Source organism: Dasypus novemcinctus, chromosome 6 (genome assembly GCF_030445035.2).
Source record: "Dasypus novemcinctus isolate mDasNov1 chromosome 6, mDasNov1.1.hap2, whole genome shotgun sequence".
Lineage (NCBI taxonomy): Eukaryota > Metazoa > Chordata > Mammalia > Cingulata > Dasypodidae > Dasypus > Dasypus novemcinctus.
The window spans coordinates 105,868,890-105,896,866 of NC_080678.1; the positions used below are offsets into that span (position 1 = coordinate 105,868,890).

At 48.1% G+C, this 27,977-nt stretch overlaps 1 pseudogene; it reads left to right on the plus strand.

The window, feature by feature from the left end:
* Positions 1–27,977, plus strand: part of LOC131278914 (FERM and PDZ domain-containing protein 2-like) — a 104,620-nt pseudogene that overhangs the window by 41,334 nt on the left and 35,309 nt on the right.

The following is a 27,977-nucleotide window of genomic DNA, read 5'->3' on the forward strand; positions in this document are numbered from 1 at the left end:
ATTTTAGAGGGAAGGATTTCAGGATTTCGCCATTGTAAACAATGTTGGCTTTAGGTTTTTCATATATACTCTTTATCATGTTCAAAAAGTCTCCTTGTATTCCGATCTTTTGGAGTGTTTTTATCAGGAAGGGGTGTTGTATTTTGTCAAATGCCTTTTCTGCATCTATAGATATAATCATGTGGTTTTTTTCTCTCAATCTGTTTATATGGTGTATTACATTGATTGATTTTCTTATGTTGAACCATCCTTGCATACCTGGGATAAATCCCACTTGGTCATGGTGTATAATTCGTTTAATGTGTTGTTGAATACGATTAGCAAGTATTTTGTTAAGAATTTTTGCGTCTAGGTTCATTAGAGAAATTGGTCTGTAATTTTCCTTTCTTGTGGTGTCTTTGTTTGGCTTTGGTACTAGGGTAATGTTGGCATCATAGAAGGAATTAGGCAGTGTTCCTTCTGTTTCGATTTTTTGGAATAGTTTCAACAGGATTGGTGTTAGTTCTTTCCGGAATGTTTTGTAGAATTCACCTGTGAAGCCGTCTGGCCCTGGGCTCTTCTTAGTTGGGAGATTTTTAATGACTGATTCTATCTCTTTGCTTGTGATTGGTTTGTTAAGATCATCAATTTCTTCTTTCGTCAGTATGGGCTGCTTATGTATTTCTAGGAATTTGTCCATTTCCTCTAAATTGTCATTTTTGTTGGAATATAGTTTTTCAAAGTATCCTCTTATGATAGTCTTTATTTCTGTGGGGTCAGTGGTGATATCACCTTTCTCATTTCTTATTTTGTGTATTTGCATCTTTTCTCTTTTTTTCTTTGTTAGTCTCGCTAAAGGTTTGTCAATTTTGGTGATCTTCTCAAAAAACCAGCTCTTGGTCTTGTTTATTTTTTCAAGTGCTTTCTTATTTTCTATTTCATTTAGTTCTGCTCTTATCTTTGTTATTTCCTTCCTTCTTCTTCCTGTTGGGTTACTTTGTTGTTGTTTTTCTAATTCCTTCAAATGTGCAGTTAATTCTTCAATTTCTGCTCTTTCTTCTTTTTTGATATATGAATTTATGGCTATAAATTTCCCTCTCAGTACTGCTTTTGCTGCATCCCATAAATTTTGGTATGTTGTGTTATCATTTTCATTTGTTTCAAGGTAGTCATTGATTTCTTTTGAGATTTCCTCTTTGACCCACTGTTTTTCTAAGAGTGTGCTGTTTAATTTCCAAATTGTCGTGTGAAGTCTGGGTCTCTGTCCCTTGCAAATTTCCAGCTTGACTCCACTGTGGTCAGAGATATTGTTTTGTATGATTTTGATCTTTCTGAATTCATTAAGCCTTTCTTTGTGGCCTAGCATATGGTCAATCTTGGAGAATGTTCCATGTGCGCTTGAGAAAAATGTATATCCTGCTGTGTCTGGGTGTAATGATCTATATATGTCTATTAGATCCAGCTCTTCTAATATACTGTTCAAATGTTTTGTTTCTTTAGTGATTCTCTTTTGAGATGTTCTGTCCAATGTTGATAGTGGTGTATTAAAATCCCCCACTATAATTGTAGATGCATCTATTCTTTCACTTAGTTTTTCCAGCGTTTGCCTCACATATTTAGAGGCGCCCTTGTTAGGAGCATAAATATTTATGATTGTTCGATCTTCTTGACAGATTGTCCCTTTCACTAAAATATGGTATCCTTCTTTGTCTCTCACAATTGTTTCGCATTTAAAGTCTATTTTGTCTGATATTAATATAGCTACTCCTGCCTTTTTTTGGTTGTTGTTTGCTTGTATGATTGTTTTCCAGCCATTCACTTTCAACCTCCATGAGTCTCTGGGTCTAAGATGTGTCTCTTGTAGGCAGCATATAGATGGGTCGTATTTCCTTATCCAGTGTCCCAGTCTGAATCTTTTGATAGGTGAGTTTAATCCATTGACATTCAGTGTTATTACGTTTAGAGAGTTATTTATGGTAGCCATAGTTTGGTTGGATTTGTGTTTGTTATATTTTGTTTGTATTATTTTATTTTCCCCTTCTATTTTTGTCTTTCCTGTTGCTTTTACACTCTCCTCCATCTCTGACTGTCCTGTTTTTTCCTTTCTTCCTGCAGAACTCCCTTAAGAATTTCTTGAAGGGGAGGTTTCTTGTTGATATACTCTTTCCGTTTCTGTTTATCTGTGAATATTTTGAACTCTCCATCATTTTTGAATGCTAGTTTAGCTGGATAGAGTATTCTTGGTTGGAGATTTTTTTCCTTTAGTACCTTGACTATATCATACCACTGCCTTCTTGCCTCCATCGTTTCAGATGAGAAATCAGCACTTAATCTTATGGAGTTTCCCTTGTATGTGATGGTTTTCTTTTCTCTTGCTGCTTTTAGAATTTTTTCTTCATCTTGAGCATTGGATAATTTGACAAGTATATGTCTTGGGGTGGGCCTGTTGGGGTTTATGACCAGTGGAGTGCGCTGTGCTTCTTGGATATGTACATCTGTCTCTTTCAGTAGATTTGGGAAGTTTTCATTCATTATTTCCTGCAACACTCCTTCTGACCCCTTTCCCTTCTCTTCTCCTTCTGGAATGCCTATAATACGTATGTTTGAGCGTTTTGCGTTATCATTCAGGTCCCTAAGTCCTATCTGGATTTTTTCTACCTTTTTATTGACCACTTCTACTATCTGTTTGATTTCCAATGCACTGTCTTCCACATCACTAATTCTCTGCTCTGCCTCTTCTAGTCTGCTGATATTTGCTGCAAGTGTATTTTTGATTTCTTGAATTGTGGTGTTCATTTCCATCATATCTGTTATTTTTTTGCGCATGTCTGCAATTTCCCCTCCAAGTGTTGTCTTCACGCTGTTAACCTCTTTCATTACTTCATCAAATTTGTCGGTGATAAATGTTCTGAGATCTTTCATTGCTTGTACGAAGTCCTGCCCCCCTTCCTGATTTTCAGTTTGTTGATTGTATTCAGCCATGTTTTCCTGATTACTGGTTTGGTTTGTAGATTTTTGTTGCTGTCTTTTCAACATTTTTTCTTGACTGGTTTAATCAGTTCCTTAGCTTCTTTGTCTAGTCTTGGAGATTAATTAGCTGTTGTTTTTGCGTAAGTGTTATATCTTCTCTTTGTCACTTTGTTCTTCTTATTCCAATTTCTTATTGCTAGTTAAGCTCACTTTAAAGGAAAGTATTAGTGCTGGGGAAAGTCAATTGTGTAAGGAAGGAAAAAGTGTGAAGTAGTATTGGTGATATATGTTTACAAAGCAACAATATGAGTTCTGGGAGGATGGAGGTTAGATCATGTAAATTGTGTAGAGTTATAGTAGTAGGAAAGTACCTATAATGAGGTAGACGACTGAATATGGGAGGAATGTGGTACGTACTAAGAGGCTATTTTTTTCGTGAGAGAGGGAAAGAGAAAAGAAAGGTAATAGTTTCAGGGACGAATACCAGATGGAAAACTAAGCAAAGGTATTAGAAATTAAGAGTTATACACTTTGTGGATCAAAGAAAGGGAGATGAAATATAGGAGAGATAGCAGATGGTGGAGGATATCAAGTTGTAGGGGAAAGGGGATAGTGTAGATAGGCTAAATCTATTCACAGAGAAATGAGGCAGTGGAGGGTGAGGAAACCCAGCAAATGTGAGGTATTTCCTGTAGGACCTATTGTATTGTTAAGGTAAAATAGTATAAGAAGAATATTGGGGACAAGAAAGAGAGGATTGAAAAAAAAAAAAAACAACAAGAACAACAACAATAACAAAAAATAAAAAAATAAAGAAAACAAAACAAACAAACAAAAAAAAAAACCCAAAGAACAGAAACCCTGCCGCCAGGCTCGGCTGGGCTCAGCCGGGCCCCGGTCCCCCGCCCGCCGCCCGCCGCGGCTCGGCTGGGCTCGGCTGGGCTCAGCTGGGCTCGGGTCCCCCGCCTGCCGCCCGCCACGGCTCGGCTGGGCTCGGCTTCCCCTCCCGCCGCGGCTCGGCTGGGCTCAGCTGGGCTCGGCTTTCCCGCCCGCCGCCCGGCGCGGCGCAGCGTGGCTCGGCTCTCCCACTCGCCGCCCGGCGCGGCGCCTGGGCTCGGCCAAGCTCAGCTGGGCTCGGCCCCCCCGCCCGCCGCGGCTCAGCTGGGCTCGGCCGGAGTCGGCTTCCCCGCCCACCACCCGCCGCCTGCCACAGCGCGGCTTGGCTCTCCCGCCCGCCGCCTGCCGCAGCGTGGCTAGGCTCGGCTGGGCTCGGCTCCTTCGCCCGCCACCCGCCGTGGCACAGCGCGGCTCGGCTCTCCCGCCCGCCACCCGCCGCAGTGCTAGCTGCCTCGGCTTCGCCTACCCAAGGAGGGAGTCCTCCACTCGTAGCTGGGATCTCCGTGTATATTTCACAGATGGATCCTCTCTGTTACCTTCCCTCCAAATCGATGTCCAGATACCTCCGGACCAGGAAAAATCCTGAAACAGCCGGTCCCAAAGAGTCTCCGACGCCTCCCAGCCGATTCCCCCCAGGAGCTAGTAACCGGGAAGTTCACTCAGCTGCCATCTTGCCTCCCCCTCCTGAAAAGTCCCAAATTATATCTTATAGACCAATCCTTTCCATTACCTTCCCACCAAATCGATGTCCAGACACTTCCTGCCCTGAAAAAATCCTGAAAAAGCCTGGTCCCGGAGAACCTCCAGCGGTGCCCAGCTGCCTCTTCCCAGGAGAGACGGCAAGGCAAGCTCACTCAGCCACCATCTTGCTGGAAGTCTGTATTTAACTTTTAAAAGGCTGAGTCTGAGCCCCTAAACTGATGTTATCACTTACTAATGGGTTATGGACTGCAATTTTATAAACACCTTTTAGACTTTACCAGTAGAGTCTTGCTCTGCTCCTAGGACATCTTCCAAAGTTGCCGTGTTCTGGAGCCTTCCAGGCTCCTCCTCATCCTTTTATGCTGCTGCATTTTTCTTTGTAGCACTGATCACCACCTGGCGTTATACTTCCCTTACTGTCTTGTGATTGTCCTTCTCTCCCATCAGCATGGACCCTCAGGGAGGGTCCTGTAAGGGTGCTGTCTGTCTTGTTCTGCCGTTTGCCTGGCACCAACTGTGCCCGAAGCTTGGCCAGTTTGCTCAGGAGCTGTTGTTCTAGGGAGTGGATGAAGTACTGGGCTCCTGGAGGGGATGACACGGTGGGTGAAAGTCACCCATCAGGAACATCACGGCCGTGCTTGTGGGAACCGGAGCTGGAGTCCCAGGTCCCTCCCACCCAGGCTGACGCCCTGGTGCCCCTGTCACCCCAGCCCGCAGGGACAGTGACTTGGCTTGCCCTTGTGCTGCAACATTCAGGGCCTTGGGAGGACAAGGGCATGCACATTTTGAGGGTGCTCTAAGTCAGGGGCCCGCAGCTCCTCAGCTCACATCCCAGCTGCAGCCTCCTGCCCTGTCCTTGTGTGTGGCTGAGGTGGACAGGGCAGGGTGTGTCCCAGGGCAGTGCTAGCAAAGCCTTAGCAGGCTGCCTGGGCAGAGCAGAGTGCCTCGGTTTCCGGGGCAGAGGGGAGTGGGTTAAATCCTGCTCTTATGATTAGAAGCTGTGTGACCATGGGCGCCGCCTTTCTCTGGGTCTCAGCCTTTTCATCTGTAAAATGGAAATAAAGGGTGAAGGGTGGTGATACAAGTACAGTTACCAGCACCTGGAATGGCTCAGGGTATAAGCCCCCCCACACACACCCCAAAGCACTGGCTCAGGGTGTAAGCCCCCCTAACATACCCCAAAGCACTGGCTCAGGGTATAAGCCCCCCACACACACCCCAAAGCACTGGCTCAGGGTGTGAGCCCCCACACACACTCCAAAGCGTGGCTTGGGCTGCTGGCTGCCCACACCCCGGCGCCTGCACCCAGCAGCAGTGCTGGGGAACAGGGCTGCTCTATTAGAAAATGGCCCAGCAGCTAAGCCCCTGCCTGTGGATTCCCACACGTGGTGACAGACCCGGGGCCCTGGCTCCAGTGCTGAGTCTGGGGACACCGCGGGCCGAGGCTGTGGAGACGGCTGGGGAGGCAGAGCTGGCCCTGGACACAGGCCGTGTTCCTTCCCGAGGGCCGATGCCCCCGGGGCCGCCGGTTCCCTGCTGACCACCCCCTGCCTCTGCGCTCAGCCCTGTCCGTCCTCGCTTCCACCTCCTGCGCCGCGCCCAGATCCTGCCAGGCCTCCACCTCTCCCCTGCCTGGAAGCCAGGGCCTCCCCGAGACGTGCCCTGCTGGCCCCGTGGTCTCGCTGCAGACCCCCTCGTGGGGTCGTCATCCTCGCAGTCCTGACTGGTAGACGCCTGCTGCGCACTTGGCCTCTTCTCATCTCTACACCAGCCCCGCGCAGTTGCTGCTATTTCCACGGCAGCCGAGAAATTTGACGTTCTGTGAGGTCAAGGGAGCTGGGAAGTCTGGGGTCACGTCCCGGTCTCCTGACCAGCTCCAGGCCTGGCCAGGGGTGGCAGCTCTGCTGGGTGCTACAGAGGGCCTCCAGGGTGCTCCCGAGGCGGCCCCTCCCCTGAGCTGCTCAGGTCACAGGAGGCTGGTGGCTGGCAGCTCAGGAGCAGCAGGGGCCGCAGGGGCCAGGGCTAAGGTGGCCGCAGGGGCCGTGGGGGCCAGGGCTGAGGGGGCCGCGGGGGCCAGGTCTGAGGGGGCCGCGGGGGCCAGGGCTGAGGGGGCCATGGGGGCCAGGGATGAGGGGGCAACGGGGGCCGTGGGGGCCAGGGCTAAGGGGGCCGCGGGAGCCAGGGCTGAGGGGGCTGCAGGGGCCAGGGCTGAGGGGGCTGCAGGGGCCAGGGCTGAGGGGGCCATGGGGGCCATGGGGGCCAGGGAGGAGGGGGCCATGGGGGCCAGGGCTGAGGGAGACACGGGGGCCGTGGGGGCCAGGGCTGAGGGGGCCACGGGGGCTGTGGGGGCCAGGGCTGAGGGGACCATGGGGGCCATGGGGGCCAGGGCTGAGGGGGCTGCAGGGGCCAGGGCTGAGGGGGCCGTGGGAGCCAGGGCTGAGGGGCTGCAGGGGCCAGGGCTGAGGGGGCCGTGGGGGCCAGCGCTGAGGGGGCCATGGGGGCCAGGGCTGAGGGGGCCACGGGGGCCACGGGGGCCAGGGATGAGGGGGCCATGGGGGCCAGGGGTGAGGGGACAGTGGGGGCCACAGGGGCCAGGGCTGAGGGGGCCGTGGGGACCAGGGCTGAGGGGACTTCTGAGGCTGGGCGCGCCTCCCCTCAGTTCCGGGTCTAGTACACCCTCCCGGGGGGCTTCCAGCTGGTTTCATAAGCGGTTCTGATGCCTGGAAAGGAAAGCAATTTGAAAGCTAATGTAGTGAGAGATGGGGAGCCTCCAAAGAATTCTAAGCAGTGAGTGTCATGATTACATTTGCATTTTAAAGAGGGAAACAGAGACAATTTAGTATAAAAATAAATCTCTTTAATCACATCCTCCCGGCAGAGCAACTTGGCTCTCTCTGCATACTCACCCGGCCGCCGGCCACGTGCGGGCACGTGTGGCCAGTAGTCAGCACCGCCACCTTCGCTTTGCATCCTGCTTTCTCACGCAGCGTGCTCTGTGTCCCCGAGGCCTTCCTAGTGACCGCCGGGAGAGGCTGTGCGACATCCTACACGGGTGGGTGGGCTTTGCCCGCTCTCCGTTCCCTTACTGTTGGGTGTTGGCCCCGCTAAGCACCCTGGAAGTGACACTGGTTGTTATGCCATTGGAGTTGCCCGACATCTCTCTTGGGTATGTGACATAGAAATAAATATTCTATGCCCGGAGCTTTTCCAGTTCCACGTGGAATTCTTCTCAAGGACATATGGCTGGCAGTGAGATGCCAGGTCAAGGGGCCTGAAGGCAGGGCAATTTCTTTCCCTCTGAGCTGAGCTCAGACCCCACAAGGCCGTCCAGCTGGGGATTCTCAGGCCGCAGGCGCCGGGGGCCACGCCAGGAGCCTGCAGATGTAGGGTACACGGGCTGTGTCCCCGATCTCCTCTCCTGGCTCACCCCTTCCTGAGAAGGCTCGCAGCAGCCTCTCCTGTGGGAGGTCGCCCTCAGCCCCTGGGAACTGTCCTGGCAAGGCCAGGCTGGGAGGCGGCCTGAGGCCACGGTTGGCTGATTTAGGACACAAGGGCAGGTGAACTCCGGAGCGGCCAGCTCAGAGCTCCCCTCAGCTGCAGGTGCCTTGGGGGGCGGCTTTTCCCTCAGCGCCTTGATCCTCGGAGCGTGGGCAGGAAAGTTGGGGATCCCCGGGAAGCTGCCCCTCCGGCCACTGCTAGGGCGCTCCGGCCTCGGGTTCCCTAGAGGGCAGGCTTGGGGGTGAAGGCCGTGGGGGCAGGGGCCCAGCACTCTGTCTTCCAGGGGCAGCTGTGGGACACCTTCCCGTGGACAGATGGGACTGTGGCGAAGGCCCCAAAGAGGAGCCAAGGACAGGGGTGTGTGTGCAAAGAGAAAAGAAAGCTTCGGGCCTGGGTTACTCCTGTGCCACTTGGGAGGCAGTGTGGCCGGCAGCAGGGAACGTGGGAGGGCTCGGGTGGGCAGGCTTCGTTTCCGTCACTTGCCGCAGTCACCTCCATCAGCTTGTGGAGCGACTTCCCATATCTGCACTTGTCCATCCCAGCATTGGCCGTAAAGCAGTGCCTTTTTCGTGGGTAGGTGAGGATCCCGGAGGCTCACATGTTCTGAGGACCCCCCATAGACCCGAGGGCTGGAGGGGGTCTCCTTCCTGTCGTGTGCTAGAAGAGGCCCCCCGGGTGGGTCTCCCCCACAAGGGACCTCCCTCCTGTGGCCCTGGTGGGGCCCCCACCTTCTGCTCTGGTCCTGCCCTCTCTCTGCATCTCATGTGCAGCAGGCAGAGAGGAAGGCGTCCTTCCGAGTGGAAGGTTACCTCCCGCCAGCCTGATCCGGGGGACGATGGCGCTCCAGGGGTGAGTGGATGTCTCAGAAATGCGCCGTTGGCGGCGGACTTGACCCAGTGGTTAGGTCATCCACCTACCACATGGGAGGTCCGCGGTTCAAACACCAGGCCTCCTTGACCCATGTGGAGCTGGCCCACGCGCAGTGCTGATGTGCGCAAGGAGTGCCTGCCATGAAGGGGTGTCCGCCGCATAAGGAAGCCCCACGCACAAGGAGTGCCCTCCATAAGCAGAGCCGCCCAGTGCGAAAGAAAGTACAGCCTGCCCAGGAATGGCACCACACACACAGAGAGCTGACACAGCAAGATGACGCAACAAAAGAAACACAGATTCTTGTGCCACTGACAACAACAGAAGCGGACAAAGAAGACACAGCAAATAGACACAGAGAACAGATAACCAGGGTGGGGAGGGGGAAGGGGAGAGAAATAAATAATAATAAATAAATCTTAAAAAAAAAAAAAGAAATGCGCCGTGTCACCGCAGCGCTCGGAAGGGCAGAGGCTGAGCTGGAGTTCCTGCGGGTAAGGCCATGGGCGCCCTTCGGTCTGTTGAGGGGGTGCAGTGCGGCTGCCCCGACCCAGCGCCTTCTCTGGGGGGTTCGGACCCACAAAGAGGGACGAGCGAGGTTGCTCCGTCCCCCCGGGATTCAGGGGGAAGCTTCTGGAAGCAGGTGGCAGGGGAGATGACCCCAGGAGATGGGCGGGGTTTGGGGGATGGGAGTGGATGCCAGAGGGCCTTTCTTCGCCTGAGAGAAGTGGCCCCAGCCATTTTCCTGTGGTGGGGAGGCCACATTTCTCAGAGATGACGCACAGGGCAGCTACGGCACAGAACTGGGCTGGGAACTCCAAGTCTGTGGCTTCAGCACAGCACACCCATGGGGTCTGGGACCCCACGGTGGCTCTGGGCCCCTCTCTGCCCACTGTCCTGGGAAGGGCAGTGGCCCTCCTGCCCCACGCATGGGGCTTTGCTTACTGCACATCTCACTGCCACTGGGCCAGGGTGGTGGGAGCAGGGACTAAAAAGAGTCCCAAGTGCCCCGGAGAGGACAGAAGTGTACCAGAAGCATGCAATGGTACATAATAAATGCCCTAACGATAGCAACAATCACACTGGTTAGTACTGCGTGCAGGGCTGGGGGAGTGGGGGAGAGGGGCAGTGGAGGCAGAGCTGGGCAGCGACCGGGAGGGAACTCTGTATTCCCCACAGCTGGGGAACTGGCTGGGATTGGCTTCAAAGGGAGCTGCAGGGTGTACGCATTTCTCGGTGTATGGCGGTAGAAACACTGCGCGACGTAGCAGACCCGTGGGCAGCTCCTAGCAGGGGCCAGCCGGCCATCACGTCATTTAAGAACACCGACAGACACAGCTGCCTGCTCCCGCCTCGGTGTGCTCTCCCAAGAGGGCTCAGCGTTCCCTTGACAAGCGGCCTTCCAGAACCATCTGAGCCCATCAGCCCTCTGGGAGGCCACTGCAGGGCGGCTGCTGCCCCCAGACCCTGGCTTTGTGTCACCGGCTCACTGTGTGCATCCCCCCCTCCCCATCCAAATGATGGAAAATGCATAGAAGGGAAGCCACCATCTCATCAGCAAAGATGCAGGAAACCTGTCTTATTTGTTTCAGTCTCTCGTGGGAGATACTGAGTGGATCTGACTTAATTTGCAGGCGGTCTTTATTCCCCTGTGTAGGCTGCTTGGAGTGAGGCCTGCTCTTTCTGCCCAAGGTGCACAGAGAGACAAATGAGGGGAGCTCTGCCATCCGCACCCCAGAGCCCACTGCCATCCTTCTCGCTTGGGGGCATGTGGGCTCAACAGAGTCCTCTTCTTCTCCTTGGTTAGAAAAGGAAATACAGCAAGATAATCCCTCCACCTGAAGACAGCACAACTGCCTTCCAGTATATTAGTCCTGCTTGCCGTGTCCTGTGCAATCCCATGTGAATATGCAAGTGTATTTAAATTGGGCTTATTTTATGTTCACATTTTTGCATATTCTTATATTCGCACATCATGAATATTTTTGAAAACTTATTTCAAATCAGCACACAGTGTCCTCTAATTTTTCCCTTCAAGGCTCTATTATTTGACATACAAAATTATTTCCAGTCTGGGATAGACTTAGACAATACCGAGATTAACAGTTTTCTATCTAAATCTTTAAAAAAAAATTTTTTTTTAAAAGAAGCTTTAGATTACATAAATGTTACATCAAAAATATAAGGAGGGAAGGAGACTTGGCCCAATGGGTAGGGCATCCGTCTACCACATGGGAGGTCCGCGGTTCAAACCCCGGGCCTCTTTGACCCATGTGCAGCTGACCCATGCACTGTGCTGACGTGCGCAAGGAGTGCAGTGCCACTCAGGGGTGCCCCCTGCGTAGGGGAGCCCCACGCACAAGGAGTGCACCCCATAAGGAGAGCTACCCAGTGCGAAAGAAAGTGCAGCCTGCCCAGGAATGGCCCTGCACACAAGCTGACACAGCAAGATGATGCAACAAAAAGAAACAGATTCCCATGCCGCTGACAACAACAGAAGTGGACAAAGAAGAGCATGCAATGAATAGACACAGAAAACAGACAATGGGGGGCTGGGGGGGGGGGAAGAGGAGAGAAATTAAAAAAAAAATACGGAATTTCCATATACTACAACCCCTCCCCCTCCCACCCTTTCCTTCATTAGTGTGGTACCTTTGTTACAATTGATGACCACATATTGAAGCACTGCTACTAACCATGGTCTATCGCTTATAATATGGTTTATGCTTTACATTTTGCACAATTTTATAGGTTTTGATGAAATGTATAATGGCCTGTAACTGCCATTGCAATATAATGCAGGACAATTCCAATGTCCCCCAAATGCCCACATTACCCCTGTTCTTCCCTCTCCCTCCCCTCAGAACCTCAGGTGGCCACTGACTTCACATGAATGTTCTAAGGTCTTCCACTACTAGAGTAATAGTAAGTCTATTTTAGTCCATAGCTGCATTCCCCCTGTTTGTTTGTTCCTCAGTCTTGAGGATTTGGGGTGGTGATGCCCACTCTGCTTCCATGAGGCTTGTCTGCCCTGCCTCTAGTGTCTGCATCTCTAGAGCCCTCAGAATCTGTGCCGTTTGAGGCACTGTTCACTGTGGCTGTCAATGAGATCCTGCTGAGACGTGCAAAAGTGTAACCTCTGGAGTGACCTCCGGACTCATTTTGAAACCTCTCAGCCATAAAAACTCATTTGTAGTTAATAGTTCCTCCTTTTGGTCAAGGTCTTTTTCCAAAAGCTTTGCTAGTTGGTGTTTGGTACCTAAATCTTTAGCCAGTGCTTGCCTGCTTCATTCCTTAGGCACCGAATCCCACGAGTGGACTTTCTGGGTCCAAGGCTATGGGCCTTTCTAAATTGTGTGGGGGCCTTGCAAAGGCACCTTGCACTGGCATCATTTCTGGATGGTCTCCTCTCCTCCCCCGGCTGCCAGTACTGTGAGGACGCTGGCTCCTCCCAGGACCCCGTTACTCCATGAACAGTCACTGGGTTATTCAAGTGTATCTCCTCACGGCTCTGTTTTCTCATTAAAGAGAAAAAGAAGCCGTTCTCGGATGGCATTTTCTTGAAACAGACGCCTGTTGTGGCCCTGGGTTCACTGACGATTGACTCTGCTAGTTCATTATTTCACACCAGAAGTAGATTTGGCAGAAGTCCAGTTTGGGTGACATAATCCCAACTCCAAGATTGTCAACGACATTAGCATATCAAAACCCCAGAATACTCTGTTGAAGGTTAACTCAGTGTTTTCCAGGCTTTTTCAACCGCAGAACCCTTTGTCTACAGAATCAGGGGTTGTGGAATATTACAAACATTTTTTCCGTTGGTGAGTTTTGTTTTTACACTACTGGCATCACACTGGTTGGAGCCTGCTTCCCCCAGCCCTGTGCTATACTTAGCATCACAACTGTGCCTTCCCCGGGTGACCCTCCATGCTCTGTAAGCTCCTCTGTAAGGGTCACCTGGTAAGCCTTTTTAAGGCAGGAGAGGCTTGAGGAAATCACTCTCCCCTCAAGAGCCAGTCTCCCCCCCACTCCCAAAAGCCTCAGCTGTGGTCAACAACCCTGTGTTGAACAGCCTATGAACGGTGGTGCTGAGATTTTTCAGTCTAGTTTCTTAGGGGAGATTCTCCAGGTGGAATTACAGGGTCAAAGGGTAGGACTTCTTGTGACTCTTGATGACAATCTGGAAATAGTCCATTTTGTTCCCTATGGTTTCCAGTACAAGGTTCTATATAGGCTGGGAGCCAGGAGAGCCTGGTTCCAGTGCCAACTTGGCTGCCAGCTGTAGGGAGAAGTGGGCATGGTAGTGAGATGCCCTGAAGTACGGGGAGATGCAGCGTCTCTGAGAAGTACACCAGCAATAGCAGCACATGATGGACAAGAAGTGACGTCTCAGAAAATTCCTTAATCGAGAGGGTGTGCAGGCACAGACAATGCTATTTTGCTTTCTCAGATTGAGCATGTCCTTGGTGACATTACTTATGTTTGCCTATCTCTCCAAATGTTCTGGATATCCTGCGTTTCAGTAGTTAAAAGAGAAGACTCAGGCACAAAGGGACACACATTTCCAGTCCACCACTTAAAAGCTGTGTGACCTTTTGTGGGTACTTAACCCTTCTGTCCCTCATTTTCTCATCTGAAAAGAGATAGCTCCCCTATCTCTTAGGATTGTCATGAAGATTAAATACCACATACAAAATGCTTAGCAAGCTTAAGGATTTTGGGACTCTGAATACTGAAAAATGTCATACTTCTTTATAATTAAAAAATAAATTAATACTAAACCATTAAAAAGTGTAATGACTTCAACAAATGGTATAGAGAAAACTGAATATCTACATGCAAGAGAATGAAGCAGAGCCCTTACCTTACACCAAATAGGAAAGTTAACTCAGAGGGGATCAAAGACCTAATTTTAAGAGCTAAAACTATAAAACTCTCAGAAGAAAACATAGTAGCAAATCTTCAAGACCTTGGATTAGGCAGTGGTTTCTTAAATACATTACTGAAAACATGAGCAACAAAAGGAAAAAAGCGAAATTGGATTCTGTTAAAATTTAAAACTTTCGTACATCAAAAGACAAGATCAAGAGAATGAAAAGCCTACCCACAGAATGGGACAAAATATTTATGAATCATGTGACTAATAAAGATTTAATATCCAGAATATATAAAGAAGTCTTATAACTCAACAACAACAAAAAAAAACAGCCCAATAAAAAATGGGCAAAGGAATAGGCATTTCTCCAAAGAAGATATACACATGATTAATAAGCACATAAAAAGATGCTCACCGTCATTAGTTATGAGGGAAATGCAGATAAAAACCACAATGAGATACTGCTGCACCTCTACAAGAATGACTAATCAGAGAGATGGGCAGTAGTAAGGGTTGATGAGGATATGGAGGAACTGGATCTCTTGTGCATTGCTGGTGGTCATACGAAATGCTGTGGAAAACAATTTAGCAGTTTGGTGGTTCTTTTAAAGATTACACCTAGAATTACTATATGAACTGACAATTACTCTCTTAAATATAGACCCTAAAGAATTGAAAGCAAGGACTCAAATAGACATGTGAGCACCAATATTCATAGCAGCATTATTCACAATAGCCAAAAAGTAGAAGCAACCCAAGTGTCCTTCAGCAGATGAATGGGTAAAAAAATTTGTACACACAATGGAATATTATTCAGCCATAAAAATGAATGCAATTCTGATATATGCTGCAACATGGATGAAACTTGAAGACATTATGTTGGGTGAAATGTCAGACAGAAAAGGACAATATTGTATGACCTCACTTATATGAAATAACCCTTGCAGGGGGCCGTCCTCAGTCACCTGTTGGCCGAGAAATTACAGACCGAGCTGCAAGGCAACAAAAGAGTTTATTGGGGGTCTTAGAATTGCAATTCAGGGAGCACAGATTCAGGGAGCACCCCAAGCTGTGTCCCACCTTGGGGTTTTCAAGAAAGGAGTTTTCAAGAAAAAGAAGATTATGTAAGCTGTTTGTAAAGAATTAGGATCGGTGGATGTTTGGGGGCTTTCTGAATGTCCTTTAAGGTCCACAGTTACTGATTTCTTCACCGTGCGGTTGGTTCCCGGTGTCCAGTTGTTCTCAGAAACATCACTGCTCATAGTTTTGCAGACCTTGGCGGTTTATGATATCTGATCAGACTCCATTTTAAGTCTCTTAGCCATAAGAACCCCATTTTGCCTTCCAGGTGGATATGAAGATGGGGGAGCCCCCACTAGAGCCTCGGCTACCATTCAAACAAAAGCCATTTGCATCAGGTTTATACTCTTATCTCTTTTAAGAATTCAGTTGGTCTGATGCAGTCCCCAGCACCGAACGACCCTGGAGACCCTGACAAAATAGAGTCTTCTAACTTGGTAAATTGAGGACAGATCTTGGGGCAAAGGGGACTGGTCACTTTCTCTGCAGAGTGCTTATGGCTCATCTTGCTCTAACAGCCATGCTCATGATCTGGGACATCACTTTCTAGGCCTGTGCCTCAGTTTCTCCATCTGTAATGTGTTTGTGTGTGTGGGGGGGAAGCAGAAAATACTGCTGTGGACTTAAGTTGACACAAGTGGGAAAAAGGACTCCATTACCTTGCCATGGCTGAGAAGAGTCTGAATTCTAAAACCTTGCTCAGAATACTGTTTTTCTATTGTACCATTTCCATAATAACCATTTGCCTGGTGCCCTTAGTAGACACTCTTGAAAAAAGAGACTCCTTGGGTTAAAAATGTAGGAAATAGGAAAATGCACTTGGAGATTCACCCTGCACATTCCCTGTCAGATGCATGGAGAGATTCTGTAGCAAGAAAATTTGTTTAGCTCAGTGTTTCCTGAACCTATCTGGCAAACCTACTCTTGTTTTGTTTTTCTTGCTGTTTTCTCCCAGAACACCTAAGCACGTGTTTTCTTGGAGTAGTTTGAAACCCATCGTTTTAAACCTGTGTGCCTGCCTCTGCCAAATCTTGGCCTTGTCTTGCTGCAGTTCGCTCAGCAGCACCAGACTACGGCATGCTGGTCCATCAAGTTTTCCCAGAGAAGATGCGGCCGGGACGGGAGATGGCCTTGGGGATCTGTGCCAAGCGGATCATCGTCTACCAAGTGAGAAATGCCAGCAGAATCGCAACCTTGCAGTTTCAGTGGTGAGATTGGGGTGGCTTCCACCCACGTGAGGGCGGCTCGGGTGATAAGGACGCAAGCTTCTCGCTTGCCTTTGAGCCCTTGCCCCTTCAAGGCAGAATGGGAACGTGAGCTTTCCCTGACCAGACGCACGGCGTGCAGATAGCCTGTCCCTGAACCGACATTCTGATGCCCGGTGGGAGGTTCAGAAGTCCAGCAGGGGGGTTGGAGAGGTTCCCAGGAGGCTGTTTCTTCTCTAATTCTCCCACCCTCCCACCCACACCCACCTAAGGGGATACTCTTTCCCTCTGGGTAAAGTTTTCTCAATCTGGGGAATACATCAGTGTTCAGAGCATGGGAGAATGAGGGAGATGGGAGAGGAGAGGGTGCTTTTATGAGGTTCTCCAGAGAAGCAGAATTGAGCAGATATATATAAAGGGATGTATTATAGGCATTGGCTCAGCTCTGTAGGGTGGCCGCACACAGGAAACTCTGACCAAGGTGAAGTTGAACTCCCCAGGGGAAGCTGGCTGACTGAAGTAGAGGCTGACGTTCCTCTTTCTGATTTCTGAAATCCTCATCCCTAGCTTTTAAGACCTCCAACTGGCTGGATGAAGAGAGTCCCCACATTGCTGAAGGCAATCTCCTTTGTTGATGGTAGATGCAGTCCCTTGTAGATGCAATCAACTCATTATAGATGCAAATTCATCTGATAAATGCCCTCACAGTACCCATCAGGCCAGTGCGTGCTTGACACAACAACTAGACACCATCCCCTAGCCAAGCTGACCCATGGAAATAACGGTCACACTTGTCTACATGGAGTGGAGTCTCGTGGTTTTGAAACATTTTCCTTTTAAATTTTCCTTTCCCATACCCAGGAAGGGAATAGTAAGTAGTTTCAGAATAAATGTTTTTTTGCCTTTAGGAAAAAAATGTTTATATCTAAAATACATAATAATTTAATATAATTTCATTAAGTCAGAACATTCAAGTGGCCTTTATATTATCAGGGAACTTATTTTTTCTTATACTTTAACCATCTTGAAATATAAACGATATTTATATTTTGTTATTTTTTTTGGAGTTTTATTTATTGGAATTATTTTAATTCAATTAAAAGAATATTTGAAGAATTTTAATTACTGAATTGATTCAATACTATTTCATTGTTCTGTTTTATTGACAGCATATTTAATTGTTCAAAATTTCCAATCTCATTTATTTTAATATATTCTTAGAAATGCAATAACCTAAGAAAGTAATTTTGAAAAACTGGTATTTTGCAAAGTCCTAAAGTTCTACAGTTCCCTTATGTAAGTATTTTATATTTAAATTGTTTTCCCCACTATCAGGGACAGTTTCTTAATTATAGCTGGGCAGTCATCAGATTCACAAAACAAAGATGGCTTAAAACTACCTTGTCACCAGGTAGGATTTCTGTGCCCTGAAGGCCATTTTCTTCCTTGGCATGATCTTCTTCTTTTTCTTATTTTCGAGGTACCAGGGGCTGGGGATTGAATCTGAGACCTCGTATGGGGGAAGCTGGTGCTCAACCACCGAGCCACATCAGCTCCCCTGAGTTGGTATTTTCATCTGTTTGCTTGTTTGTTTTTAGGAGGCACCAGGAACAGAACCCAGGACCTCCTGTGTGGGAAGCAGGTGCTCAACGGCTTGAGCCATATCTGCTCCCCTTATTTTTATGGGAACATCATCATATGAATTAATGACTCTGCCCCTTGCCGCAAACACACATCTTACATGGAATGTGACATGAATTCCAGAAGCTTCTATAAACAGAGAACGGGGAATGCTGAGAAATCTGATAATGAGCTCAGGAAGCCGGTATTCAGTTTAATAGTTTATAACAAAAGCCAGAATGTTTCCAATAATTACAGAGGCTGGTCTGAGCAGCCTGCAGCCAAATTCCAAAGGGAATAGAGGAAGCTGCCAGGTTCAAAGAATTCAACCCGGAGCCACACTAGCAGCAGGTCAGATGACAAGGTTATTCAATCAAAACCATTTTCAACATAGAATTTTAGCCCCTGGTGGTCATTGTTCTTAGTCATTAGGAGGAATTAAAACCTCTGAAGTGAAAAGCAGAAGGTGGGGGCAGGTACAGGCTTTGTGGTCCCTTTTTAAGAAAAAATATACAAAGTTACAAACATAAAACATGGTGCGCAAGTGAATATTTACTTAGAATGAGAAAATAAAATCACAACAACGTACAACTGTAAGGGTAAGGCCACACTGGGAAAATAGGAATAGGACTACATTAGGAAATAGGAATTGCAAGTGCCTTCAGATAAATAAATCACTTAGGACTGCTCATAAAAAAGAGTGTAAACAACTTAGGGCTGCACCTAAAAAGAGTGTAAATAACTTAGAGCGGCCTCCAAGGAGAGTGTCAATAAATAACTTAAGGCAGCCTCCAAGGAGAGTATCAATAAATAACATGGGGCTGCTCACAAGAAGGGGCTTTTCTTAAAGGAAAAAAAATAGATACGCTACCTTCAGCTAACCGCAGTGTTCCGCTTCTGTGCCTGCTTGCTCGCTCACTTACTAGTAAACCCCCTCCCCCTCCTAAAAGGCTATGAAAACACCTCTTCCCTGAAACTCGGGGCTGCTCTCTCCTTTGCGGAGGACGAGGCAGTCGCCGTACAGCTAATAAAGCTCTCAATTGGAACTTTTATTCAAAGTCTGAGTCTGGTCAATATCGCTGGTCTATAACACAACTTCTTAAAAGCAAATATCATAAAAGCCAGAAAATAATATCTTAATTACTCCCCAAAACCCGGGAATAATTTTTTTCTTTCCAATTTTTGATGACATTCTCTTTGATTACCTGTCATAGGATAACATTTTTTAAACAATATTTTCACTAGGGATAATAAAAATAACATAGTGATTCTTCTAGCTTGGCTTGTTGGAATCCCTTTTTATTATTGATAGTTAGGATGGATAAAACATGCACATTCGTACAGAGATGGATTTGCAGCAGGGCTCTGTGCTACAAACAGGAAACTCTAATAAACTCAATTTCAGTGAATCCCATCCAAAGAAGAAAAGTCTTGTGTGGGGTGTTGAAAATATATGGGATATATTCCTGACAGGACAGAAGTTCCATTTTGATGGGGTTCTGTTTTTGAGAACAGAATTAAGAGTATTCATTTGCAGTGACTGAAAAAGTTCTGCAGTCCAGCTTCCGGTTCTGCACATGTTGAGGCTTGTTCTCCTCCATCCCTCACACCCTTTCTGTGCTGGTCACTGTAGGACAAGGCCAATTTCATGTGGCCTCTGGCCTCCACCTTCGTGTCATGACATCAGGGGAGTGGGTCCAAAAAGTGCCAGGTGTATTTCTGAGATGGTTAGCAAGAAATTAACTGTTGCTGAAGTGGCCACATGCCATACAAAGTGCTGGAATCCAAAGTAAAAGTATCCCCACCTCAACTTACATGCCATTTTCCTCACAGAGAAGCTCTTCTGTGTCAAAGTTTGGCTGCAGATATGAATTTCCCATCAAAAGATGTTATCCACATGGTGAAAAATAGAAATAAAATTGAAGCACCGCAGCCAAGTCTGTTTTCGGCTTCACGTCAAAAAATATCAGAATATCATTCTGTGCAGTTTCTTACCTTTGAGCATTTACTGTCCGAAAGGAGAGTTTTGTCAAGAGTTTCTGAACATAAAGAAACATGATTTGTGTGTGTCTGAATAATTCAGATTTCTTAAAGAAGAGTTATTAGCTTCAAAAAACAGTTTACTTATCAGACATTTTTGACATCTGAATGACCTTAATATAAACTTTTCAAGGCACTATGAATGAATATTAATGCTTATTGACAAAATTTATGGATTTCCAGAAAATCTTCAGCTTTGGAAAAATGTGGCTACAATGATTGACTAGTGGGGTTTAGGCACTTATAATTTGAATACTAAGAGTTACTCTGGTCAATTGAGTAGCATTTATGAATGCTTGAGAAAATATGTCATTATTTAAAAATAAAAATAAAATAAGATTTAATAAATAAAGGAAAGGAAGTTGGAAGAATGATCAACTTATCTAAAATGTGGTTAGTGGAAAATAAAAGTTTTTCAGAGGAAAGGGAACTAATAGTCATCTACATCCATTTGTTTACCATCTAACTTATGTAAGCAGAGTTTCAGTGTTTGTTTTTGTTTTTGTTTTTAAATGGTGGCTGTGAAGATCAGCTTTAAAAAGGTGGACCAAGAGTGGCAGGGGATCATTTTAAGCCCCAAATCTGTCTTTATAAAGACAGCTTCATTGGAGGAAGCTTGAGATTCTTACTGAACTACCTGAAGAGATTTTATTTGGAAGTTACATACGAATTTGTACCTAATAGCTCTACTTGTCTTAGTCGGCCTTAGCTGCTATGACAAATAGCACACCAAGGGTTGGCTGACACAGGTACTGATCATCTCATGGTTTTGAGGCAGGAAGGCCACCAGGCGAGGCCATGCCTTCTCCTGCAGTCTGTGGCTCTCTGGTGCTGGCGGTCCTCCGTCACATGGCAACATCCCTGGTTTCTTCGTGTGGCTTCCTCAGACTTCTGGCTTTCACATGGCTGCATCCAAATTTCCTTCTTTCTAAGACTGCCAGTCATGTGGATTAAGACCCACCCTGGTTCAATTTGTCTTTACCCTAACCAGGAACAACATCTTCAAAAGGTGCTATTGACAAATGGGCTCGTGCCACATGGACATGGTTCAAGATGTGAATGTCTTTGGTGGAGGATGTGAGTCAATCGCCACCATGAATACCTGGCATTTCATTTTTCTTATTAGAATGGTATATCACAAACAATAATGGATTTTTCCCTCTGAGCCTCCATATCGATAACCCTCAGTCCTCTGCAGCTCATCCCACTGAGCTATACAAAGAGTCTCACTTGGTGTGTGGGCTTTGAAGGAAATGTGAGAAGCGTTTCCCAGCGATGTGACCTCAGTCCCAGCTGCCCTGTGTCCTGTGGGCCTTGGTCTGTTCCTGGTCTGTAGACAAGGCTAGTCATAGAAGCGTCCTCTTTCTTTGAGGCCAGAGCACTGCATTCCCATGAAGCCTGTAGAGTAGAGCCAGGCACATAATAGCAAGACGTGGTAGAATATGTCAACCACTGTTAGCTGAGGTCTTGCCTTCAACGTCTTGGGATTTGTGTAATGAAAACAACAGGTATATTTAACCGCTTTTTGGAACTATACCTTCTAGGCTGTGCTCACACCTTACAAGGGGGAATAGAGGGCCAAACGTGTACCTGGCTCATTTTATACCTTTTCTCCTAATACTCCACTCAGTACATTGCTCGATAAACAAATATTTGATTGATGAATGATGGGCAAAGTGCCAAGAAGGGTTTCCTTTAATTTAAGAAAAAATGCTGGGCATAGGCAGATGCCAGCTGCTGCCAACCTCTTGGTCCCCTACATTGCTGTTGAGCTGAGGGGTCTAGTACTTTGTCTCACACTGTACAGTCATGATCCTGGGGCTCAGGGATGGCCAATGCATGGAAATCTTTGTGTCACCCAGCGAAAAAAGTTGTCCATCATGAGTAGTGTCACTGGGAAGAAGCACATGATGTCACCGCTACGGCTGGAACCTGTAAACACTTCCTGGACCTCCGCTCTACCCAGCAGGGGTTTACCATGCAGATGGGCTCCCGACAGCCTCCCCGCCTGTAGCCCGTGAGTAAATGCTGCAGGCTCCTCTGGGCTTCGGCAAGTGTGCTTTTCATACAACAATTTTTATAGATACACTTGACCTGGAAACCTCTTAAAAAGATTTAAATCTCCCTAACAATGAAAGAAACATGATTAAAATGAAATGTGATTTTCTTGTTTTGTTCCCCCTCAGGTGGCTAAGGGCTAAAATAAACAACGACACTCACTGGGAGAGCCAGTTGATACAGTCTTTCCAGAGCACTTAGGAATAGATATCAAAAGCCTTAAAAATGTCCAGGTCCTTGTGGCCCTGTCATTTTACCTGGGTTGTTACTTATCTGCAGGTCACAAAAGTTCATGCTTATGGAGGTTCCATAGAGCATTATTTGTAACAGTGGACATTTGGGAGCAAACCGAGTGTCCCAAACTATAAGACTAGTTAAATAAATCTTAGCACATATACATAATTTAGACATTGAAATCAGTTTTCAGAGAAGGATGACGTGTGAAAGTGTACATGACATAATGTTAAGTGAGGAAAGGTGACTCATGGGACGGTATCTGATGAAACTTTCTGCAGTGGTGAAATGTTCTTTAGCTGTGATGTCCCATATCTCAGACTGTTGTACACTTGAAGATGGCTAGTGCAATTGAGATAATGAACTTTAAATTTTATTTCATTTTAATTAAATGATGGTAAAATTTAAATGGGCACAGGTGGCCACTGTATTAGACCTTACAGGTACCATTGACTTGTGATATCAATTTGGTTAATATTAATGGGTTAGAAATTAAGAAACAAAGAAGACAGAAATGAACTGCCTACAAATGGTTTTTTGTGTTGCCTTTGTGAGCTGGGCTTGCAGGCATAATCACTTCCCCTCCTTTGTATGGGTCAGTATTTATCAAACTTTCTGCAAGGAGTGTGCATCACTGGTATAACTAGGAAGGCGATGAGTCCTTTAAACATGATCGTGCCACCCCTGCAAGTAGTCCATATTTATTAAGCACTTCGGAAGTGCTTTGAAACAGTTTACTACTGTGATTGCTCCTTTTCCCAGGTGTTGTGCTAAGTACTTTGCATGAATTATCTCATTTAATTATCAAGCAGCCTGGTGAGGTAGGTACCGGCCCTTAAAGGATGAGCAGACTGAAGCTCGGAGAAGTCCAGTAATGTGCCCGCTGGCTGAGGTTTGAACCTGTGCCTCTCTGATTGCACTGCCTGTTCCCTTCACCCCTGCAATATAACCCTTCTTCACTTGCCAGGGTGGACATTCAGGCCAGGGAGCCAGGCTTTGCGTGCCGGCGTTCTCACATTTAGCTCATCATCTCTAAGCTTGGCTTCTTCTGTTACAAAAGAGAATGATATAACACATCGGGTGACACCCTTGATAGTCGCTGTGGGCTCCCCTGGCCTGCAGAATGTGCATCACTGGGAGCTTGCTTCGAATGCAGATTCTCAGGCCTGTGCCAGACCTACTGAACCAACACCTGCACTTTTAAAAGAAACCCAGGTAATTTGGATGCGCGTGAGCATGCGAGAATCCAATAGACTCATGCAGGGGTGCTGAGGAGCCGCGTCACTCGGAGAGACTCATTTCCCCTCTCTGAGCCTCAGTTTCCTCATTTGAGCAGCTCTGCCCTTCTCATAATGTAGGGTTCCATCCAGGGGGACGGTGCGTGTCATGCTGCAAGGTTGGTGTCTGCGGGCCGTGCTCAGTGAGAGCAGGAGCAGCGGCTCCGTTCCGGCTCACGGAGATCTTGCTCGGGTGTGCCAGCTCCCATGGGAGCTCTACCACTGGGTCCCATGGTCTGAGCATTTGGCTGCAGAACCTAACTCAGAAAACAAAATGAAAAAAGGATCTTAGGTGGCAGACTATTTGCACAGAACCAGATAAATCCATGAGCATTTCATTGAAACCACAGGGTGGCAGTGCCAAGATGTTTCTAGGGAGTTGGGGATGATGAATGTAAATTAATTATACCTGACTTACCTGCCCCTGCCGAGGTGCCGTGGGTAAAAGACCATGAATATTGCTTTTACAGCCTGATTTCAGGGAGTGTAAAATATTTATAAAGATTTCACAGGCTCACTTGGGCAATTAGTCCTTCTAAGCCTATTTTGCTCATAATATACTGTTTTCCCAAGCAGCAGATTTTACCACCATGAGACTTCAGGAATCTAACATTTGCATCACAAAGGACTATTTTAGACCATTTTTCCTGGGTTTTAAAAGATTTCTTCATATTAGAAACTCTCTGTAGGCACCACTTTCAATGATTGCATCCAGCCGAGCACTGGTCACCTCCGTCTCGTGGCCCCATGCTGTCCTCAGGCTCAGTGTGGCCACACAACCTGCTCCAACCACCTCCCTCCACCAGGATGGCCTTGTTCGAATGGGACCCCCCACCACCCTGTAGGAAATGGGGAGGGTCTGGACCTGCGCCCTCTCCTCCCAGCCCACCTCCCCAGGTCTTCCCTAGTGGGCATGGCCCCTGCAGTCCATCCTTGCCCCAGTCTTCAGAGTGGCCTTGGAAAAGACCAGTCCGGTAGTGTCGTTCCCCTGCTGAATGTCTGTCGGTGGCTCTCGGTTGTCTGCAGAGACCAGCCCACGCCTCTGGAAGACTCCTCGCCGTCCGGCCCCAGCCCTGACTTACGTCTTCCCCTGACCCCTCTCTCTGCTCTCTGTCTGCACCACAGCCGGCCTGCAGGCTGCTGACCCCACATGGACATCTCAGGTTCTGCGCCTTGGTGCTCAGAGGTGCCTCTGCCTGCAGCATGGGTCCTGCCTTCTTCCAGGCTCAGACCTCCAAGAGCAGCCCGACACCTCAAGACCAAGTTCAAGGGCAGCCTCCCACTGGAAGCCCTCCCTGATTGACTGTCCTACACTCCCTTGCCAGCCGGAGCCAACCACTCCCTTGTTTGGGTAGACCTGCGGTAGCCTGCCGTTTGCATGGGTCGATACATCTAACTTCAGTCCACAGCAGACCGGGAGTCCCTTGAAGACAGGGCCACCTCCTGCTGCCTTTACAGCCCAGCAGGGAGCAGGCGTGTGTCAAATGGGAATGAATGAATGAATGAATGAATGAATGAATGAATGATTTGTGTGGGAATTCAACATGTGCTTAACCATTCCTTGTTTTTAGATATTTCATTTACTTTTGGTTTTGCAATATTGTCAGTGTACTGAGATACACTTCCTTGGAAAAGAGGTTTTTCTATGCCTTATATTGTTTCTTTAAGCTCGAGCTCAGAAGTGCCATTATCAGGTACAAGAGCATGGAAATTTTCAAGAGCCCTAATTTCCTGAGTGCCATTCCCATGCCTAGTATCCTCGAGCCTGCTTCCTTGCATCCTTGCTGGAAAAGATATTACCATGTTTATCTTTGTTCATTTGATGGGTGAAAACGGTTTGCTACTGTGGCTTTATTTTGCATCTCTGATGGTTGAGTAGTTGAACATTTTCTAAATGGTTTCTTAGCCATTCTTCTGTGAGTTGTCTCAACAAGCATATTACTTTATAGCTCTGTTTGGATTCCTGGGGAGAGAGAAAAACCACCGAGCTTTGACAAGGGTGTAATTTCTGGAATAAATTAGGCAGGTTCTGTCCCTGGGCAGAGCAGGTCCTGTCGGTCTTTCTCGGTCCTTTTGGGGGGGCGTCCCTTAAGCCCCTCCCGTGAGTCGAGTGGCTGCAGCACGCTGTGGGCTCAGGGGGCTGCCCGGGGTCTCTGCCTCCCATCCCCTCAGCCCCTGTGACTCCCACACCTTGAAAAGCTGGGACTCACCTGGACTTTGGTCCTCACAGTCCAGGCTGAGCTAGACACTCGGGGGCTGCTTCCGGGGTGCCATGTCTCAGCCACAAGTCCCCCGTGGTCTGTGAACAGATAATGCCCACTCCCTTCGGCTGGGTGGCAGCTTTGGGGTGTCCTTGATGACCCATCTTTCCACTCCTGAAGGGATTCTCAAGCTCTCCTTTACTTGTTTCTCCGCTCTCGTACCTGCCAGCTGAGCCTGCTCTGACTGCCCACCCAACCGATGCCCACCGGAGGCCTGACAGCACCAGCAGCCCCTGGCCCACCCCTCACCCCTCAGCTCTTACAGAGCCCTGCTTGGGGCAGAGGAGGTGACGTTGAAGGCAGGACCCCAGCACACTCATGTCCTCCCCCGCCCCAGTCTCCATCCTGACCCCCGGGCTTCTGCCTCAGTCTCCTGATTGCTCTCCTGGTTGGGGACAGAGCCTCCCTCTCCCTCCTCCATGACCTCAGGGAATGCCCCTCCCCTAGGGACAGCCCCTTCTTCTTGTACCCCCAACCTCTAGGCAAAGCCTCACCCCATCCAGCCAAATCTCCGAGCTGAGCCCCGGCACCATCATCTCTGCCCAGAGCACCCCACAGTGGCCCTGCGGCTATCACTGTCCCCCATGTCTGAGCTTCAGGTCCCATCCTTCTGTCCCTCTGGGCCCAGGCCACCTGCACTTGCCTCCAACTGACCCATTGTGCTACTGGCATGGTCTTCGTGTCCTCAGCTCCTCTGTGGAGTCAGCAGGCCTGGGCGTGACTCCTGGATCACCACTCACTAGCTGTTTGGGGGATTTATTAGCTGACAGTTCTGAGGCTGTGAAAACACCTACAAAAAGGCCCCATCGGGCGATGCTCTCTTCCTAAAGACCAGCTGCTCCTGGGCTCCTCTGCCACGTGGCCAGGCACATGGTGGCGTCTGCTGAGCTCTCCCTTCCCTTCCAGCTTCGTTGCTCCAGCTCCTCACGCTCGTGGCTTTCTCTCTCTGTTCCTGTGGCTAATTCCTCGTGTTTCTCTCTCTTCATCCTGTTCATAAAGGACTCCAGGAAGAGGATTAAGACCCACCCTGGGTCATGCTGTACTGAGGCAACCTAATCAAAAGAAGTTCCCCCCACCATAGGCGCACGCCCCAGGAATGGATGAGCTTTAAGAACATAATTTTCTGGGGACCAAAAAAAGCCTCAAACTAGCACACCAGCCTTGGATCCTTGAGTGAGCTATTCACGTGCTGTTAGCCTCATGTTTGCACATCTGTAAAATGGGCAGATTATTCCCTAGCTATGGAGGGGTCACATGAGGATTAAATGAATCAAAGCAGATAACCGCCCAGACTTGCGCTTCTGTGCCTTGCTGCTTACCCACCCTACCTGAGTCACAATCCCCTAAGACCTTGTGCATGCAGAAAGCTCACAAGAAGTGCTTTTTATTTATTTATCTATTTATTTTTAAATACTTTTTAAAAATTTATTTCTGTCCCCTTCCACGCCCGCCCCCCCCCACCACCAGTTGTCTGCTCTCTGTGGCCATTTGCTTTGTGTTCTTCTGTGTCCATTTGTGTCAGCGGCACCCGGAATCTGTGTCTCATTTTGTTGCATCATCTTGCCCCATCAGCTCTCCATGTGTGAAGCACCACAACTGGGCAGGCTGTGCTTTTTTTGTGCTGGGTGGTTCTCCTTACGGGGTGCACTCCTTGTGCATGGGGCTCCCCTACATATGCATGGCAGGGCACTCCTTGTGCGCATCAGCATTGTGCATGGGCCAGCTCATCACACAGGTCAGGAGGCCCTGGGTTTGAACCCTGCACCTCCCATGTGGTAGGTGGATGCCCTATCTGTTGAGCCAAATCTCCTTTCCAGAAGTGCTTTTTAAAGGCTAGAGTTTTCAGTGGGCAAGCCCTGGCAACCAACTGGACACCACTGGAGGGAAGAGACGTTTCTGTGTGAGGGGTTAATGCCCACAGAAGTCCTTGCAGTGTAGATGCTGCAGTGTGTTTGATGCACACAACTGCACACACATCCATGTGTACACGTACACACAAAAGTATATGCATATACACATGCATATATGTGCACACATGTGTGCATACATTCTCACACGTGCACCACACACGCATTCACACACATGTTCATGTATATACACACATGCTCACACACACACTTGCACACTCTGAAAACTGGAGCTACCTAAGCGCCTTGTGCTCAAACATTCCTTCCTGCTCTGTCTCAGCAGGGAGCAGATGGTCGAACCATAATCATCGTTTTTCTTTTTAGAAGAACAAACTTGGCTTGGTGTGAAGTCTGGTTATTTTAAGGGTTCTATCAATCAAATCCCAATTTCTCCTTCATGTTAATCATGTGAAGAGTGAATCGCAAGAGTCCCCTGCATCTATCGTACTGAGTTGAGGAATTCACCGGGGTCATTGGTTAACCTTTAGGCATGGAGGGACAAAGGG